The 16,555-nt window shown below is 42.7% G+C and overlaps 1 protein-coding gene across 4 annotated transcripts in view; it reads right to left on the bottom strand.

The window, feature by feature from the left end:
* The window catches only part of dlgap3 (discs, large (Drosophila) homolog-associated protein 3), a 154,291-nt gene extending 139,503 nt beyond the window's left edge, over positions 1 to 14,788 (bottom strand). For all 4 annotated transcript variants that reach the window (XM_004547790.3, XM_004547789.3, XM_076879072.1 and 1 more), the window contains exon 1: positions 14,656 to 14,788. The gene's annotated coding sequence lies outside the window, so the exon portion shown is untranslated. The remainder of the gene's footprint in view (positions 1 to 14,655) is intronic.
* Positions 14,789 to 16,555: the final 1,767 nt, after the last annotated feature.

Here is a 16,555-nt window from a genome sequence, read left to right as displayed (position 1 = left end):
ACTGATCAAACACTGACTAGTCCTTCCTCTCCTCCATTTCCATCTCCCTTTCCCTCGCACCTCCTCTTCCTCCTCTTTTTCTCTTTAACAGACAGTCGGAGGCAGCCGCAAACAAATAGCTCCCTAAAATGCCCCCACAACCCCCAACTCCCGGGGGACCAGCCCTGTAATTCTTGAAAAGCAAGAAGCGCCTCCAGGAGAAGGCTTTATAGCAAAAAGTAGCGAATAACAAGCCAGAGAGAAAATAACAAGATAGGATCACAAACACTCTCACTCTTCTTTTCCCCTTCTTTCCTCAAGCACCAGTGCATAGCTGGCAGCAAGGATACCAAGAGACAATGGGGCATATTTTTCCCTCCTTTTTTTTATTTTGACAGCTGCACTTGTTTCTCTCTTCATTATTTGCCTCACCTTGTCAGTTCCTGCCTGTTTTCCCCCCTCCACCTTAAAACCTTGAACAGCCAAAAAACTCCCCAAAAGTCCCATTTTGTTCAAAACTGGCAGCTAATGAGATCATAACTCTACCCTTTAACAGAGGAAAGCCTCTGTTTCCTTTAAAGTCGAGTTCCTTTCATTTCCTTGACTGACAAGAGGCGTTGCAAATCATCTGTGAATGCTCTGATAGACCAGCCAAGCTCAGATGAGATGAGCTGCGTCACAGTCCAGAAAATTAACGATCATGACGGAACGAATAACACTCCCAGCCATCAGTGTGCTGGCTTGTGAGAAAGAGACACAGCTCAACAGCCATCCCTCTAATTATGTTTTATAAGAGCATGACATGAGATCAAATGACACCGTCATTTAATAGGTAGGTAAGTAAAGTGCACGTCCACCCCGTGCATGCTACAGAGTAAAAACCTGCCAAAATGAAAGACTCATCTCCTGTGATTAATAGAGAAAACCTGTTTTAATATCAGTGTTATATCCTTAAAACTGCACTGTGTTCAGGAATTCAAAGAAAAAGAGTTTGATAGTTGTCAATACTGAACAAATTAAGGCATCAGATGTATTAAAGTAATTATTCAAAGTTGCCTCCACAACTGTAATCATACAATATTAATGAGCTTTACTGTGAAATTAATCTTTTATGTTGAGCTTACTGAATCTGCTGAAGAGAGCAGGTTCATCAAAATGGCCAGTTGGAGTAACTTGAATCAGAAATCTCAAAAGAAATACAAAATGTTTAAAAACTGGGTTACAGTTTACTTTATAAGGTTAGCAGCCACTCACTATTCAAGTTATCTGGGTTCAAAATAAAAAATGCCTGCTTATAAAAAGCAAAATGGCACAAACAGGAAAATGAGCTGTTGTCTATTGTTTCGTGAAATTGTCACACAATCTCAGCTTCTTGCTTTTCTTGGCTTTGTGGCTCTCTTAACAGCAACATGCTGCTTTCTCCTTTTCTCCAGAAATCATATTTTCCACTGCCGCCAAAGGTCCTTGTGACCAGGATGTGATATTATTGACCATTTGCTGTTTTTTTCTTCTGAGTACACTCCTTTCAGCTTAAGTATCTGAGTGAACTTTGGTGCAAAGCTGACTTATAGGAGGAAAAAAATAAAATAACTGCCACCGAGTCCCTTCCTCTCTCGTGGTATCAATATTGCAAGCCTGTGGGCTGGCGTATGCATGTCACCATGAGCGATGCCTGGCAACAATGCCTTCAGGATCTCCTGCATTATTCAGAGGGCCCAACAAGCACTAAGGCTCTGCCATTATCTATTTAAATCTGAGCACAGGCATGTCCCACTGAAAGCATGTAGTTGCACTGCCACCTGTCCCGCTTACAAGACACAGCGAGGGCTGTGGAGAGGAGGCAAGGGACTGCTCCATGTAAAAGAGGTAGGAAAACAAACAGGAGGGAAAGTAATGGGGTGGTGCAAACATTGTTGTGAGGGTGGGGTGATGGGCAGGCAAGAGGTAGAGATAGAGGTCACAAGGAGAGGAGGAGAAATTAAGCATGACAGCTGGTAACCGGGGAGATTAGACAAATGTATGAAATAAAAATAGGAGACAAAGTCGAGAAAATGAAGGCAGGGTAAGAAACGATATTAAGAAGGCATTAGGGAAATAGGCAGAAGATGAGACGGGGTAGGAGTGGAAGAAATGGGGCTGTGAGAGGAGAGAATGAGAAGGAATGAGGAAGGAAGGATGGGGCATGAAATCGGAAAGTGAAAATTAAAAGTCCAAAGAAGACAGGAAATGTGGAGGGTGATGCTGAAAGCAGAAAAAAAGAAGAAAGAGGGGAGACGAAGAAAGGGATGAATAAACTGGTGGTGGTGGTGGGGGGGGCACAAGACAAATAATAAATGTGAACCTTGGAAAGAGAACAGGGGCTATATGAAATGAATATCCACCATGATGTAGCATTTAAAGACTACTCCTCTCTATCATTTCACCCCGCACCCCTTCCTCTCTCACCTATTCATCAAATGACTGCTACCCCTTCATCCTGCGTCATCTGCGCCATTGCTCATCCACTCCATTAGGCTATCAACCTATCTCTCCGCCCACCATCCCCTTCTCCATCGTGGGATCATCTTAAGGGCAAAGCCAGGCCTGCACCACAGAAAACATCCAGTGGAACAAGTCATTTAATCTAGCGTCAAGTCTTCTAGTGTCATTTCCATTTCCTTGCCACTGGGGAGAGATAATTTCACATCCAATCAATCAACTTGTTTCAAGGATTTTCCATGAACCAAGCTACATGCTCCGGAGTGAGTGATCTGTCTTATTCTTTTATTTTTTATGACATCAGTTCCAATTTCCTTGCTTTTGAGCTTTCCCAATAGAGGGGATAAAACAGCAAATTGAAGGGAACTGATTAATAAAGTGTGTTTACCTGCAGTAAAGTAAGCTCCCAATGTTAGTACACGAGCTTTCTGGTGCACAACAACCTGGTATCATATGTTACTCGGTGGCATTAAAGATAGCAACGGACATTCTACACTTTCACTTTAATGCCCACTTTATGAGAGCCATTCCCAAATTCTTCTGTCTATGATTACCCATTTAATCAGTACTTCTTTTGTACAATATCCCGATAGGGCTGCTGTGTTTCTGTGTGTCTTGTGTGTCTTGAACTGTTGCGGATGCTGGTCTCAGCCACAAACAAGAATTGTGCAGTGTGCAGCTAATGGTGCATTGATCTATCAGTTTAATACAGAAAGAAGATATTTGGATGTCCTCGTGGGATTGATTTTGCTTATTTTAATAACAACTGTTTTTTGTGCTAATCAATGGCACAAACTCAATAAAGATGTGTAATTTCTGTCCTGATGAATAAGAGCCATTTTGTAGCACTTTCATGGAAACAATGCTCCCCATCAATGCAATCATGCAGAAAAAGAGTTTGTTTTTCACAACTTGGTGCCAACTGCCTCTATTATTTCTCTGGCACACGACTGTCACGGGAAGCACCGTACAGAATGTTTCTTTCCCCCCCTTGACAATTACTGAATAATAACGGGGGGGGAGGGGGGGATTGCAGTGAAAACAAATAACTTAGTTGGGGGCATGTCGGATTATTTTCGTTATGTTTCTTTTGTTGTTCAGCACTTTAAACACATATTCTCAGATAAGCAAACCAAATGCAGGACTCAGAATAATGCAGGTAGGGCAACCAAGGAGAACTTTATTGGTTCTCGTTTATCACTTATCTGCCGTTACATCTTAGACCATCCCATCTGAGATGTAACCCGAGAGGAGAAAACCGAAGGGGAATTGTGGTTGTGGCCTGAAATTCAGTTTTAAAATATCTTGAAGGATGTTTCACTTCCTGAAATGTATTGTAATGAGTGAGCAAGGACAGAGGAGGTGCACTGCATACACAAAAAAATAATGGGTTGCACCTGTTAATCTTTGAAATCAGGTGTTCTTAGTCTCATTGAATAGGTTGGTCTAAGGCGCTCAGTGAATTTGAGGGTGGTACAGTGAAGTCAATTTGTAAAATTTCTTGCCACCTGAATATTCCATGATCAGCTGTAAGTGATATTATTGCAAAGTGAAGGTGTTAAGGCCATGTGAAGTTACTGAGCGAGGCCGCTGAGTGCTGAGGTGCATAGTGCACTCAGTAACTGCAAAGTTCCAGACCTCCTCTCACATTAACATCAGCACAGAAAGCTGTGCACCGGGAGCTTCCCATGATGGGTTTCTATGCTCCTGTACATGTGATGCGTAGGTGGCCCGGTACTTTTGTCCCTGTAGTGTGAGAACAAGGACATGTGTCTCATTTCTACAGACTCTACAGACGAGTGCTCATAAAAAGTTAGTTATTTTCTGTCCTTCAAGGTTTGTGAGTGTGTGTGATTACAAAAAAAGGCATGACACGTTGTCACATTGTGAAAAGCAGTGAATTTAATTAAAAGTAGCTCAAAATAAAAAAGCTGTTATGATCACTGATAAGCTTAACTGACATCTGAGATCATAAAACACAGTAGAGCTTAACAAAACAATTGACAAATGGTGCAGCTGCGCCAAACGTCATATTTTATTGATACTGCTATAAAATGAGGCTCTGAAATGACGATGTCTTGTGCTGTTAAACGCCTCGTCTCTTCTCTCCTCGTGTCTCTCCTCACCTCCTTAGCTCACATCTCTGGTGGAAGGGAATAAGATTGCAAGGAAAGGAGGCAAGGTGAGGAATCAATCTGAGATATCAGGGAAGGCGGATGTGAGAGGAGTCGAGGGAGTGAGCGTTTAATAAAAGCACACACCCTCGATTTAGACGTGTTATTTAAATGCAGTGCCAAGTTTAAAAAAAAAAGACATTTGGCATAAATGCATCATCTGTTCATTCTTTTATTATAGCCCACTGCTGCATTTTACAATCTCTTCCAAATGAGTTAATGACAACTTATATCTTTACTTTTAATTACCTTCACTATTATTATACAAACTGTGAACGGCAGAAAGGGAATTGTCATTTCTCGCTTCTTCTTCTTTCAGCTTCTCCCTTTAGTGGTCACCACAGCAGATTATCTTCCTCCATCTCACGTTAAGTACCCTCCCCTGTCACACCAGCCCTCTGCATGACCTAATTTTCTACATCCATCAATCTTCTCTGTGGTCTTCCTCTTTTCCTCCCGCCTGACAGCTCCATATTCAATATCCTTTGTCCAATATATCCACTATCCCTCCCCTGCACATGTCCAAGCCATCTCAGCCTTGCTTCTCTACTTTGTCTCCGAACCACTCAACATGAGCCATCCCTCTGATGTTCTCATTTTTAATCCTGTCCCTCCAATGAAAATCTTAACATCCTTAGCTCTGCCACCTCCACCTCTCCCTCCGGCCCTTTTTTTAACAACACCATCCCCCAAACCTTATATGATACCAGGTCTGACTACCATCTTGTGAATCTTCCCTTTCACTCTTGCTGGTATCCTTCTGACACAAATCACCACTTGTCTTCACCCACCCTGCCTGCACTCTCTTCTTCCCCTTTCTTGTGCTCTGTCCGTTGCTTTGGATGCTTCACCCCAGGTATTTAAAGTCATCCAACTTTACTACCTCTACTCCTTGAAGCTTTAACTTTCCACCTGGCTGCTCTCATTCACACACACGTACTCTGTCTTGTGCCTACTAACTTTCATTCCTCTTCTCTCCATAGCATACCTCAACCTCACCGAGCTCTCTTCCACCTGCTCTCTACTCTCTCAGCTGGTCATAATCTTATCTGCAAACATCGTAGTCCACAGAGACTTCTGCCTAACCTAATCCGTCAACCTCACCATCTCCACTGCAAAAAAGAAGGGGCTCACAGTCGATCCCTGATGTAATCCCACCCATACCTTGAACCCATCTATCACTCCTACCACTCTCATCACTATCTCACTGTCCTCATAAATGTCCAGCACCACCCTCACATACTTCTCTGACAGTCCTGACTTCCTCATGCAGAATCACAGTTCCTCTCCTGGCACCCCATCATATGCTTTGTCCGCATCCACAAAGACACAGTGCAGCTCTTTTTGACCTTCTCTACACTCCTCCATCAAATCACTCAAAACAAACATTGATCTGTTTTGCTCTTTCACAGCACGAAGCCATACTGCTGCTCACTGATCATCACCTTTCTTCTTAACCTAGCTTCAGCAACTCCTTCCCATAGCTTAACAATTACTCAACTGTATCCTTCTGAGCATCACACTTATTCTTGAAAATCTGTACCAGCACACTTTTTCTCCATTTCTCAGGCATTCTCTCGCTCTCCAAGATTATGTTAAACAGTCTGGTTAAAAAGCCCACCTCCCTCTTTCTTACCCATCTTGAAAGCTCCACACGCATGTCATCCAGACCAGCTGCCTTTTCACTTGTCATCCTGCCCTTATCATGGTTTGTATATTCCACTGGTGTTTTGCTTTTATACACTTGGGAATTCCTGTTCATAGCTGCTCTGGAAAACCTCATCTCTCAGTAAGATCAATTGGAGGAATTGGGACAGCACGGTGCACTGAGACTGATTTTCAGGGTTATGAACAGGAGGACAGAGGAGGTAGAAGACAAGGTGGCACAAAACAGAGAAATGAGAAGATCTCACAGACAAGCAACACATTAAAGAGAGGGTTAAAAAACATAAGGTAGGTATTTTCACAAACATAACCAAAAGCCACGACACATACATGTTTGTTTGTGTTTTTAACTATAACCTGTATAACACTCATGTTTAGCGTATAATTAAGGGCTGTAAATCGTGGCCATCTGTCATGAAATTCAATTACATAAAAGAGGTCATGAGAGAAAACACACGCGGAAGCACACATTTCTCTATTCATATGTAAGTGAACATATTCTAATATCTTGCCTCTCCAGATGCACTTGAACCACGGTCCTCAAATCAGCTTCTCCCATACTCTTTGATTTTGGCGTGAAATGCTACAGTTCTCAGAGCAGCCCATAATCACTGCACCGCTCGCTTATTCTGTCAGTCTGCAAGGAACGGAGAGGGCCAGCTGACACCCAGTATTCACCCACCCACCCTCCACTCCACACACCCACCCCCCACAAACACACTCATCAACAAACACTCAAGTAAACACTCAAGTAAACAGGCAACTGAAGGCAAACAGAAAACCCTGGCGTGCAAAGATACACAGACGCAGAAAGGCCAACTGGCCTGGCTACGAATGGGCAATGGACTTGGGCTTGGGGCTTGCTAGGGTGGAAAGGGGAACAATTTCATGCCCAAATGCATCAGTCAAGAGTACACTGTGAACACGAGCAAACATTTTTCCACCCAGATAGGTTACAGCAATTACCCTCGCCTCTTTAACCTTGCCGCTCGCCTGCGAGGTCTTTTGCTCGGTCCCATCCCCGACACGATTCAAACGCAGGGTTTGAGTGGAGGGGTTGGTATGTTTCTCTGCGTTACATCATAATGAGCGGTCTCTAGATCTGCTGCGAGTACGTGTTGTACAATAAAACGCTGAGTTTGGCTTGACCCCGTAGATCCGTAATAACAAACAGCGGGTGTCATTAAATGCTCATCATCTGGGGAGAAATGTGTCAAAACAAGGTGCTAACACTCCAGTAACAGTAGGCACAGTGTGGGGGTTGAGTTACTATTGAAAGGAAAGACTGAAGGATATGAGATAGCATCCATGTGTGTATGCCTCTTCCCCAACAAAATCTAGATTAATAGTAACCTGCTTTGTTATTTTATCACAGTTTGCTCCATCGCCAACACTGAGAGCCTGCCAATAACAGGAGGAGAAAGCCCCTTTGACACAGGAGTATAGATTTGCATTGAAATGACTATAACACATTTAGAAAATGTCACAGTGGTATTAAACACAGCTGGAACTGTTTTAACCTCAGTGCGATGAGTTTAAGAATATTACAGTATATTGACCAAACTACCATTAATTGTATTTCTTAATCACTTATGTATGTAGATTACACAAGTATCACTAAAAGGCAATGTTTCTATTAAGGCCATGCTTTAGTTTTAGAGGTAATAAAGCTTAGGAACATTTAAATTAGGCGGGCTATATTTCATTATTATGCTCTTTATATGGTGTGTTTGTGCTTTTGTGCTCCCATTGTCATTTCCAACTCAATCAACTGCCTGGGGCTCAGAGCAATTATTCTCAGGCCTCTGTGCTTTTGGTGTTTTATCTCTCATAATGTGCTATGCGTGAGCAGCATGTAACCGTTCATAAAATGTATGTTGTTACGTAATTTTTGTTATTTAGGAAATTATATCAAGAAGCTGTTATCAAGGGGGCAAATTAACTTGGTGAAGGTGCAAATTTGGTTAGTCTGAGATTTAAGATGCAAAACCACAGTCTGCATCTTGCCAGTCTTCAAGCTTCTGAAAACATGTACACGTAGCTAGCTACCCTGATTACTTTTTAACGCTCAAAGCTCTTCAGACTGCGGCTAGTTCATTTTCTTCTGGACTCTTTACTTCATATGGTTCATTGCTCTGAGTGATTTAACTTGGCAAGTGATAGCTAGCTTTTATAGCTGTATCTTTTCTTACAAAGATATCTAACACTGTTAATAAAACTAGAAATTACTTAGCACTGATAGCTTGTTAAATCTCAAAGCTCTTCAGACTACAGCTAGTTCATCTTCTTCTGGACTCTTTACTTTCTATGGTTCATTGCGCTAAGTTGTTTAAATAAGCAAGTGATAGCTAGCTTTTATAGTGATAATAATGGATAATAATAATGCATTTATATAGCGCTTTACAATTCCACTATTCATTCACTCTCACATTCACACACTCATGGAGGCAAGCTACAGTTGTAGCCACAGCTGCCCTGGGGCAGACTGACAGAAGCGAGGCTGCCATATCGTGCCATCGCCCCATGGGGCGATCATGGCTCAAGAGTTGGGAGTTCGCCTTGTAATCGGAAGGTTGCCGGTTCGAGCCCCGGCTTGGACAGTCTCGGTCGTGTGTCCTTGGGCAAGACACTTCACCCGTTGCCTACTGGTGGTGGTCAGAGGGCCCGGTGGCGCCAGTGTCCGGCAGCCTCGCCTCTGTCAGTGCGCCCCAGGGTGGCTGTGGCTACAATGTAGCTTGCCATCACCAGTGTGTGAATGTGTGTGTGAATGGGTGGATGACTGGATATGTAAAGCGCTTTGGGGTCCTTAGGGACTAGAAAAGCGCTATATAAATACAGGCCATTACCATTTACCCTCTGGTCAACACCAGTAGGTGGTAGGGTAGGTGAAGTGTCTTGCCCAAGGACACAACGACTGAGACTGTCCGAGCCAGGGCTCGACCCAGCAACCTTCCAGTTACAAGATGAACTGCCAACTCTTGAGCCACGATCACGCTATATAGCTATATAGCTATAGCTTTTCTTACAAAGATAGCTAACACTTTTTAAACATGAACTTAGCTAGCTACACTGACTAATGTGGTAACATTTAACTCTCAAACTATGAGTGGTTTTCCCATAGACAGAATGAAATATAAATATAGCCATAGTGATGTCATTCATTGGTTAGTGAAGCCTCTTCTTGAAGCCGCAGACATCTTGGTGTTTTAAAACAGGAAGTACAGATAAAAGGGTGGCTCTGACTGCTAATCTTGGGGTTGACAAGTCTTTGGTCCATCCGCATTACAGCTTTACTGATATATTAACAAGGCCGATGAATCTGAAAGGTTAGCTATTTTGCTAAAGAGACAGAAGCTGCTAAAAGTAAGAGGATCCTGCCAGTCAGTCATTTTCTTAACTGCCTTTTAAAACAGGATATCAGCTGGAGTGAGTAAAGCCTATCCCAGGTTTTTGCTCTTCACAACCACTCAACTCATCAACAATGCAAAAGATCCAAATACTTACAATACAACTATCTGGTTCACAAAGCCACAGCAGGAGGCATATATTTTTTCTGAAACAATGTTTAAACAATACAAAACTGCGACCACAGCATAATCTCCTCGGGGAATACTGTGTTGAAGAGCAACAAAAAACCAGAAGCAACATAAAATATAAAAGTGTATTTCAAAGGGAAAATAACATAAATAATTTCTACAGTATTACAGCTGGCTTTTTCATTTTGTGCGCTAACCAATGAAATATTGCTACACTTCTGTGAGTCATTCTTCTTGTTTGTTGAGTTTAGGTTGTGATCCTCTTCAGATGTTCTTCTAATGTCTGATTGACAGGACCCAGCTCTCCACTGAAGAAATATAATAATCTATCCAGATAAAGTCCATTTAGATTTTCAGCAAAGCTCAGTGTTGTTCATTTCTTCACCAGCTATGTGGTATTGATTTTATCAGTCAAAATACTCGTTTTTTTTTAAATGAGCAATTTACTTCTCAGAATCTAAAGCATATTTTTGTTAGGCTTTACCTGCTTTCCCCCCTTTTAAATGTATGAAATCTTCAAGCCTAAAGAACTTGTTTCATAGAGAGTCTATGAGAAAGCTTGCCAAGCACCCAGGTTACAAAATAAGAGCACCATTGGTGGATTTCCTTTTCAATTTGCACTTTGTCAACCAAATTAATATCTTAAATATCCTTTTTCAGCTTTTCTCTTCTAACCAAAGTGGAACCAAGAAGATCACAGCACCACTAAGAAGAGGGTTACTCAGTTCAATCTGACATAACTGACACATTATTCACCCAGTATAACCTAAGCAGTCCAGTTGCCTCTGTCAAAACATAGGCTCTATTCATGACTAATGTTTTTCTACGAGGATGACAGATTTTTCATCCAGTGCAACAGCGTTTTATCCAATCTGTTTTTCACGGTGTTTGACAGAAGCCATGAGTGTACATGATTATTTTAGCATCAGCAATATCTTCAACATCTAATTGCCTCACCTCTGCCTGCCTGCACTTCACAGCCACAGTAATCTCCCGTATTCCTTCTGTTTGGTTTTGTGAGTGAGAAGCAGCTGCGGGATGGGCGACATTTTAAATGACAAATACTACATCCTTTGATTAATTCAAAGGTAAATGTTATTCTGTTAATTACCACGGGGGTAAATTTGACCATGTATCAGTGATGGCAGCCTCTTCACAAAATGATACTGTCTTACACTAGAGTAAGACAGCATCTTGTATCCGCATTCTTTAAGACCCACATCAGTGCTTCTTGTCACTACCCTTCACTTCTGATCTAACTGTAAACACTTTACCCCCCATGTCACAGTTATTACTTAGTACCAGTTAACATTAGGGGTTTGATAAGTTCAAAATAACCAGTGCTGTAGTTGTAAAAATTACTGAGGAGGTAAAACACAGATAATCCCACCTGATGTGCTTATACTGTGCACGCACGCCTGCCAATCTGCCCATTGTGTCCATGGAAGCCCAGTAAAAAAAATTCCAGCTTTAGAGATGAATTCTTTATATTGATATGCAATATGCAAAAGTGGCTTCAGCAAAGGCTGTAAGCATCCGGGAGGGGTGGAAAAGAGATGACCAGTAAATGCAAACTAAGAGAAGCAGAGAGGTAAAAATGTTGCTTGCTGGCGACATTGTCCAGAGGTTGTGTAGCCTACTGTACATTGACCTTTGAGTGAACTGACTTTATCTCTTTGCATGGCAAGTTGATATTGGTAGCACCCTCGTCCACCACATAAACAGCAACCATTTTTGTTAATCTCCCTTGCATTAACATCACTGATAAAGGCTAATTGTTGAGGTGTTGGAGCTGTAGCACCAGCATCGCTCTTCTCTTCAGCAGGGCCTCACCAGTAATGTTAATGCTGAGCTTAGCTTGTAATGTTCAACATGTGAAGTCAGCAAAACAGCTGATAGAAAGCAGGCACAAGATAATGCATTACTTCTACTTCTACTTCTACAGTGTGAGGGCTATCCTCTTCATGAACTCACAAGCTAACTTTAACATATATATGATAAAACTGCAGTAAATGCAGATGTTTTTTTTTGTTCTTATCACAACTAAAGGAACAGGTAATGTGACATTTTAACTGACATGTATTTGAAATAAGGGCACCACAGTGGTTAGCACTGTTGCCTCACAGCAAGAAGGTTCTCAGTTCAATTCCGGGGTCTTTCTGTGTGGAGTTTGCATGTTCTCCCCGTGTTTGTGTGGGTTCTCCCCGAGTGCTCCGGCTTCCTCCCACAGTCCAAAGACATGTGGGGATAGGTTAATTGAAAAATCTAAATTGCCCATAGGTGTGAATGTGAGTGGTTTTCTGTCCCTGTGTGTTAGCCCTGCGACAGCCTGGCGACCTGTCCAGGGTGTACCCTGTCTCTCGCCCTATGACAGATGGGATAGCACCCCCCTCGACCCTGAAAAGGATAAGTGGAAGCGAATGGATGGATGTATTTGAAATATTAACTTAATCATGTTAGCTCATCAAAGTTACAACAAAGCCTTAGCTTGTTTTTAAGGCTTAAAGGAGCACATACTGGTCAGTGCTGAGCATGCCCTGGGAAGGTGTTTGACACTGGTAAACCATAACATCCTGTCACGCTGCACAACTTTGTGCCAGAAATAGTTTGTTTCTGAAGCTATCAGCGAGCTAACGAGCTGATCCCTCTTGGTGGCTGTGTTGCTATTCCCACTTTACCGAGATCACTTGTTCCCCCTGAGAAAAGAGTACACAAGAACCTCAAACAGACGCCACAATGAACAGTTAATCCTCGCGCGTCCATCAAGATGGAGCCTCTTCTGTGCCGGTGAAAAAAAAAAGAATAGGATTTTTGTGCAATGTGTGCTGATGCCCCAAAATGAATTGTGTTAAATTCAACCCTTCTAACAGCAAGAAACACTTATCCCACCAGTCTTTTGTGTGTGGGTTGTGTAAGTGTGTGTGTGTGTATATGTCGAGAAAAGAAAATTAATTTTGAGGCTAAACAAGACACGGTAACCGTCTTTTTAATTGCATCTCGCTTTCTTAATGGCTGTCTATTCTGCTGAATGAAGGAGACACTGTGATTAGGCAGAGCAGAATTGGGATTGTTCCAAAATCAGATTCTAAAAATGTGCCTTTGTTTTGTTTGCTGTTCAGAGTTTCACAAGTGTGGTAATGTGAAATGAATACTGCAGTTTCTTTCTGCTTTATTATGTGACTAATTTTGCAACAAACTAGAAACATATCCTTAACTTCCACTGCAAAGGAATCAAGTTTGTTTTTTGTGCAATTACCCACTGCACTGTCAAAGTGACCTCTGGCTCTTTTGCCATTTACAGAGAACACAGTTTGCTGTAAACCTCAACAAGCTTTAACACACCATTTTCACATCTTAAAGATCCCAGGCAGAGAAGTGCAATAGACTCGAGGGTTTACCCGCCACTGGAAACCAGCACCGTTTGTTGTAAAACTGAATGACATGGTATGCCATATCAAAAAAAAAGTCTGGGAGTCTGATACCCTGCTGTAGCTTAAATAATTGATCACACTGACATTAAATCCATAGTGTCGGGTCAGTGAGTCAATGCTTCACTTTGTTAGCCAAAGAAATTTTCTTTCATGTAATCAGATTCTGGATTGATCTTTTTTGGATGCAGAGAAATTTACAATGTACACTGAGTCCCCATAAACCCAGCAAACAGCAAAGGACCAGCACACAGTCATACAGAAACACCAAAGGCCTGAACCCAGTAACTAGAAGAAAAAAATAAATAAACAGCTTCATATGGACTCCTTTTATAAAGCGCTTGCTTATATGGGCATCTAAATTCAAATCACATGCCTCAAGAAGGAGTAACAAGCAACCCACAGTCTGTGCCTCATCTAACTGATCTTTTGACAGTTATCCAGCCCAATTAACTACACTATTTAGCGAAGCAAACCCAAAAGTGAGGGACTGTATTGCAGCGGTAAAAGGGGCGGTAACTGTATTCATGTGAAAACTAGAAACACCATCTTTCAAATCAGAGCCAAATGTGTATCACAGCGACCAGCCTTCGCTGTAAAAGATCTCCTCTTTTAATCATTCAAATGCACTTAGGTAGAATAATAAATGTGCAGCACAGCATCCTAAGCGACCCCACCTCGCCATCAGACCCCCCCCCCCCCCCCCCCCCCCCCCCCCCAGAGGGATTCCTGGACCGGGGTGGTCCTGAGGAATCCTCTCCTCGCTGTCCCAAGAGCCACATTCGTTGTACGCGACTCCCGTTTGATTAATTAGTCCGTTGTGCATCTATGCTCTGCTGTGTAAGCGCAACACTTCTGCACCAAGCGCGAATTCCTCTCCGGGACACACACACACACACACATACACACGATGTAGAAACGAGGCGCGCTTTCACGGTCAGCGAACATTTACGCACGGATGAAACTCGGTGATAGCCAACATCTCCGAGTGTTTTCCATATGTGTTTTTGCATTTCCAGCCAAAGACAATTAAATGCTTTTGTGTACTGGTGCGCGTGTGTGTGTGCTTGAGAGAGAGAGAGTGGGGTGGGGGTGGGGGTTCGTCCTGCGATCGTAAATGGCGCAACTTCTCATTTTTCCTGTCAAGTTGACACAGCTGGGCGCCCCGCTGACAGCAAACAGGCCAGTGGCCGATGTTTGAGGGAAGACTGCGCCAGTAGGAACCAACATTTAGCCGCTATCCCTATCATACAGTCCAACCACAAGAACCACATGAAAGCCTACTTGCACTGCGTGTACCAATAGTGAGCGTTCAAAGTACATAAAAATGGACCGCCTGCTCCATCTGAGGTCTTTTTTAAAAAACCCATCTAACAGCTTCAGGAGTCTCCTTACCTTAAAGCGGGTTTTCTGTGGACGTTTTCACTGAATGTTTTCTGCGTTTGAGTAACACAAATGCACGCCTATTCCACAGCTCGCCGATCGCTGTGTGGAGGAGAGAGTGAGGATGGAGAATCAGCAGGGAGGACGAGAGCTCTCTCTCTCTGTCTGTCTCTCTCTCTCTCACTCACTCACTCACTTTCTCTCACTGTCCCTCTCTCTCCCCTCTGAAATGTTACCGGCAACCGATTGGTCCAAGGGTTCCTTGGCGGCCCCTCTCCTCTGCTGTAGGAGGGGCCAAATAAAGCCACTGTCGGCCTATCCTACTAGGCTAAAATACTGCAGATTGATCAATCTCTCAAACCGTTCACCGATCTCTTTCTTCTTTCCTCATATATATATATATATATATATATATATATATATATATATATATATATATACTCAGACTACATATATGCGACTTTTTTCCAGGCAACTTCTTTCGTTGCATTTGGTGTAATTTGAAAAGCATAGCGGGGCTTTACAGTGCTGTATCTCTTCGATTAGACACAGTGTTATGTCAACAAGGGCAGTAGTTAAAAATGGGCCACCCATGCTCACACAGCTTGTGTAAGAAATATTGCTTAAGAACACTCTTTGTTTTAATCTGTGGCCAAGATCACACCTGTGAGAGAGGTGTGCTGGAAACCTGTGACGTTTCCAGCAGCGTGTAAAAACCCACTCTGGATACGCCATCACGCCGAACACTTAACTTAGACGGCAGCTACTGTAAATGGGTCAGAGCCAGAGAGAGAGAGAGAGAGAGAGAGAGAGAGAGAGAGAGAGCAAAACAGTGGAAATAAAGACTCACTTTCAAAAAGGCCTCGGGGCCATTTCATGATTGCACGAGTGTTTTATTGCACGACTGAAAACTTAATGACCTAAATGTATCTTTCTCGTATTGTTTTCACTGGATCGGGCCCTCATCAGACACGTGGCGTGACGGGATGAAATATTTCATGTTAAATCTCATCCACGTAAAGCGCTGTTATATTAATTAAGCTGCTGGAAATGGCTGTGTACGCACTGTCAGTGTGTTTAGGAAAGAGAAGTCGGAGAGTCTTCCTCCTGCATACATGAAGAGAGAGCAGAAGCTCATCAGAACTCGCCTGCAGGGTTCATTAACAGCAGTGAGTTGTCCCCCCCCCTTCTACAGCCATCATTTAATACAGTTTAAACACATGTGACAGTGTCCATTACATTTCCGGCAGCACACTCACTACCGTTTTATGTTGACAAACTTCTTTACTCATCATCATTCTTTTGAATAAGAAAGTTTTCTCTCTTTATTACCTGATGAATATTTATGATGCACACAGTAAGAACTGAGGTCAACTGTTTCACTGCATAGCTTGCTGCTGCTTTTCACCTACAGGCATCAGCAACGCGTTCCATATCCACGTTGCACTTTACTGCTGCTGCACTTTCAGCAACAATTAAGCGTCTGGAGCAAGCAGGGGAAACACAGTTTCAGAAGAACTGCACTTGTAACAAGTGTGTGTGACGTGTAACACCCCCCTTTTTGTTCTCCATAGCAGTGACATTTGTGGAGCAGCTCGGCTCCATCCGAAAGCCCTTTGGTTTCAGCACCATGGTCAGTGACGCTGATACAGGCCACTGTGTGAGACTGTCTGCATGTGCATGTGAGCACTTTTAACAGAAAACGTGCTGGCTGTCAGGATGAAAGCGTCAGGATGGGTAAAGATCGGAGATGGTTATTCTGCTTGGTGTTAAACCATGTTAAATCTCCAAACATGTGCTCACATCTGCCTTTGATTACTCTCTAAATATACATACATATGCTCCCACACACACCAGCTTCAACAGAAGGGCCTAGCTGTTGCAAAAATTCTCAAATACTCAACACGCAGCA

The sequence above is a fragment of the Maylandia zebra genome, linkage group LG22 (assembly GCF_041146795.1).
Source record: "Maylandia zebra isolate NMK-2024a linkage group LG22, Mzebra_GT3a, whole genome shotgun sequence".
Lineage (NCBI taxonomy): Eukaryota > Metazoa > Chordata > Actinopteri > Cichliformes > Cichlidae > Maylandia > Maylandia zebra.
Note: the sequence above shows the minus strand (reverse complement) of the source record. Positions and strands in the feature narration are given on the sequence as shown.